Source organism: Mytilus edulis, chromosome 2 (assembly GCF_963676685.1).
Source record: "Mytilus edulis chromosome 2, xbMytEdul2.2, whole genome shotgun sequence".
NCBI classification, from domain to species: domain Eukaryota; kingdom Metazoa; phylum Mollusca; class Bivalvia; order Mytilida; family Mytilidae; genus Mytilus; species Mytilus edulis.
In genome coordinates this window covers 14,378,894-14,383,300 of record NC_092345.1, presented here as the reverse complement: position 1 = coordinate 14,383,300, position 4,407 = coordinate 14,378,894, and positions in this window count along the sequence as shown.

The window sequence follows — 4,407 nt, the reverse complement described above, 5'->3', positions numbered from 1 at the left end:
TATCTTAAACGAAAATAGTGGGCAATATGCTTTAAGGAAATAAAATTTGCATAGTTAATAATTCGTAGAATGGTACCTTTGTGTGCAATCAGAATTTTGAAAAATGAAATAAAGGTAATAAATTTATAACTTAAAAACAATAGTTTTTCAGGAGTAACACGAAAATGTAAATTTAAGAGAATGCAAAAGTTTAAAAACACAATGAAACATATTCACTGGTGGAATAGTGTAAATTACGCCATATTTTCTGGCTGTAATAAGAAAACCGTTGAAAGAGAGGCTAAACCAGATCTTGTGACGCGATCTGTTATTTCCCAGAACTTAAGATATGTATGCTAAATTACTTCGAAATAGACATGTTCCGTTAGCTGTTATTTCCCAGAACTAAAGATATGTATGCTAAATTACTTCAAAATAGACATAACTTATCATAACTGGACTTTAAAAAAACTTAAACCTTTTAAACGTGACAAGCTTTTAAAATAGTATTCGATTTTTTCCTTTCTTTTGGAAAATAAATCAATTAGAGTATCAATGAAAAACAGAAAAGTTAATAAAGACATTTTCGTTTAATTAAAAGAAAACACAGTGTCTCTTTAGTGGTGAAAATATTCTTAGCAGATTTGGAAAAAAAAAAAACACTCCGATAGTTCCATTCTTCTAGACATTCAGTTTTCAACATGGGAAATCAAAGGATGGACAATATCTACTAAATACTACAGTTTGTATGAAATAGGAAAATTAAAAAAAAAACTTTAAAGTTTTCAGAATGCTTGGATCTTTTATCTTTAATTACGACTTATCAGTGCACCTGCAACACGTATCTGAATTATCATGCTTTGATGAATGATGTGTCTAATCTCTTTTATCTGATTTTTTTTGTTGGTAAATAAATTCCCACCGGTTAAGCAATAGTGTTAATTTAATGGCTCTACTTAATTGAACGACGATATACAAGTGTGTATAAATTTGTCTAAAACATAAAATTTTAAAGATCCATACTTTCAATAAGCGTGTATGCAATGTTATTATAAGAAAATAAAAATTTTATTAACAGAACCGCACATGCATGAAACGACCTAACATCGAACTATGCAACAACACTGTGTTTGCTTTTATTTTTATAAGTTTAATCACTATTTTCATTAATGTTCTAGTAATATTAGAGACTCAAAAAAGTCTACTGTCCAACATTTAAAAACAGTTCTTGACTAAGTTCTTTTTTGATGATCTTGTTTTGCAGATATTTTTTTCTTCTGTTTTTAGTTTATCTCTACCTACTATGATAGATTTTGTTCAAAATACAATAAAATGAATGAAAAAATATAACAAAATTGCCGAACTCCAAGGTAAATTAAAGAAGGGGAGAATTGCCGAGCTCTAAGGTAAATTAAAGAAGGGGAGAATTACCGAACTCCAAGGTAAATTAAAGAAGGGGAGAATTGTCGAGCTCTAAGGTAAATTAAAGAAGGGGGGATCCAAGGTAAATTAAAGAAGGGGAGAATTGTCGAGCTCTAAGGTAAATTAAAGAAGGGGAGAATTGCCGAACTCCAAGGTAAATTAAAGAAGGGGAGAATTGCCGAACTCCAAGGTAAATTAAAGAAGGGGAGAATTGCCGAACTCCAAGGTAAATTAAAGAAGGGGAGAATTGCCGAGCTCTAAGGTTAATTAAAGAAGGGGAGAATTGCCGAACTCCAAGGTAAATTAAAGAAGGGGAGAATTGCCGAACTCCAAGGTAAATTAAAGAAGGGGAGAATTGCCGAACTCCAAGGTAAATTAAAGAAGGGGAGAATTACCGAACTCCAAGGTAAATTAAAGAAGGGGAGAATTGCCGAACTTCAAGGTAAATTAAAGAAGGGGAAGTCCATCAAAACTGACAATATCAATCTGGTATTTTCTTAATAAATGGTCATGGTGAGTTATACCTGGGGTAAAATGAGAGTCGTTCAATGCAATAACTTCTATAAGAAGTGGACTTACTATTTCTGTTGTGTATGCCTTCGCTGATCATATTGATTTTCAAAGTTTCCAATAATCTTCAAATGTATATAAAAGGATAAAAATAAGTTATTTTGTCAGTAAAGTGCAATAACTAAAAAAGTCAACTACTAATTTAGGCAGTTTTGTAGATTTCTTTCTTCATTTTTACTGTTTGAAATTTTCTTTATCTTCTACAGATTTTATCAAATATATAAAAGGCTAGTCTAGATTTTCCATCTTGCAAATTTTTAGATCTAGTCCTGTTGACAACTTTTCAAATTAATTGTTATTCTTCATTTATCATCTATTGGTTCTATTTTGTTTCATTAAAAAAAAAATTGGCCAAAGTAGATACAATAAATATCTTTTCTTATGGAGGATAAATTGTACTTTGAATCAAACAAAAAAAAACCTATGAAATTGATATGATCATCACGGTGCTTCATTAGTTGATTGACAACATTTTGTAACGTTTGAATGACGTGTTTTAAAAAAACCAATGGACATCCCCATGGGAAACAACTGTGCTCCTCTTCTTGTCGTCTTGTTCTATATTCATGTGAGGATGTCATTGACATGAACTTGTATGGGAGAAAGAAAGAAGTGAGCAGTATCCTTTAACTTTATTTTCCACTATAAAGATGATGTTCTCTCACTTGAGAATTCAAAATTTGGTGACTATTTTGAACGCATCTTCTCCATCGAATTTGAGATGAAGAATGAAACAGATAGTGGTACAGTTAAGTCTGCCTCATATCTTGACTCACATCGAGAAATTGACAATAAAGGTAGGTTGAAAGCAAATCTTAACAACAAAACATATGTTTTTAGCTCCCTAATTGTGAATATTTCTTTAATATGTTGCAACATTCCAGCAGCGCCTGGATACGGAATATATATCCTTCAGTCAATATGATATTCCAAGGCTGTTATTACCTATCATGTTAAATGGTTGCTGCTCACGAGGAAATGGTCAGACCAAGCATTCCCACTGCTGCTGTTAAAATCGTCTCTTTCTTAATCTTATTGATGCTATCACGAGTTGGTTGATCATTATGGAATATCTGTTTCACAAATGACGACAGATATGTTCCAATTGTCATAAATACAATCATGTTCCCTTTCCTCCGAAGATGACCAACCGAATAAGAAATATCATCTGTGTTTGTACTAACATGTGCAACACGACGGCTGCACAATGTGGAGCAGAATCTGTTCATCCTTCCAGATTGATTTTCTATGTTGTTTTTTGTATACTGTTCTTTGTCTGTTTGTGTATTTCGTTTTCAGTCATGGCAGTTTCAGGTTATTCTCTAGTTGTGAATTTGAATGTCCCTTTTGTATTTTTCTCCTCTCTTTTTCGAGATGATGAGCAAAAGCCGCAAAAAATGTTGAAAATCATCATTTCGGACCAATTACTCATATGATGATCGAGTCGACCCAAAGACATGTTGACAAATATGTAGATCTTGTCCTGCTAATCATTTTTACTGCTTGAAGTTTCTCTTTATCTGTTTTCGCGAAAAAAAGAAATATACTTAAGGGCAATAACTCTTCAATCTATAGAAATTGTCTACATGTTTCATTTGTAGATCTTGGTTTGCTGATAATGTTTGCATTTTTAAATTTCTGGTTTTTCAAAATTAAAGGCAAAAGAAAACTTAAAAATGTAAAAATCTTAATTAAAGGGCAATGACTCAAAAAAGGAGTTGTCTGTGCATTTTTTTTTAACGAAATGAACTACAGTTAGATCTGATTCCGTCAATCTTTCCTTTTTAATTTCTGTAACTATAGCAACTTTCATGATAATAGAACATACCGAGTCCATTTTATCCCTATTTTCTGTTTTAGCCCTGTTGGTAAAGATACCCTGATGATGATACTTGCTACGGATTGTGTCAATTCACCCTGTAGTTTTTAGAGGATAATATTTTTGCAAAAGTTTACGGACGATGGAAGACGCCAATTGATGGGGTCAGTATCTATGGGTCAGATGATCTAAACACTTTTTTAATTAAAATCACAAAAACAAGCCTAATACAAATTGTTTAAAGTAATTTCAATTCAAAACAAAAATCAACACAAATTTAAACTTTTATCACTAATTTAATGCATCTGCACAAAAAAAAAGGCGACGACATGATACGAAAGAGATAATCAAGAACAGAGAGAGGAAGATGAAAGATAATCACCAAAACACAGGTAAAAGACGGACATACTACAATAAACAAAACACTGAAAAGAACACTAAAAATTAATCAACGTATCATCTTTTTTGGGACTATTTTGAACTGATACAGATTCTCACTCAGTATATCATTTTGAAAATCGTTGTTGTTCAAATGCAGAGATGAGGGGGATAGGAGGGGTCCTGATCCCGAAATCCCGGGCTTAAAAACACGAAATCCCGAGGTCCCGAATTTAAAT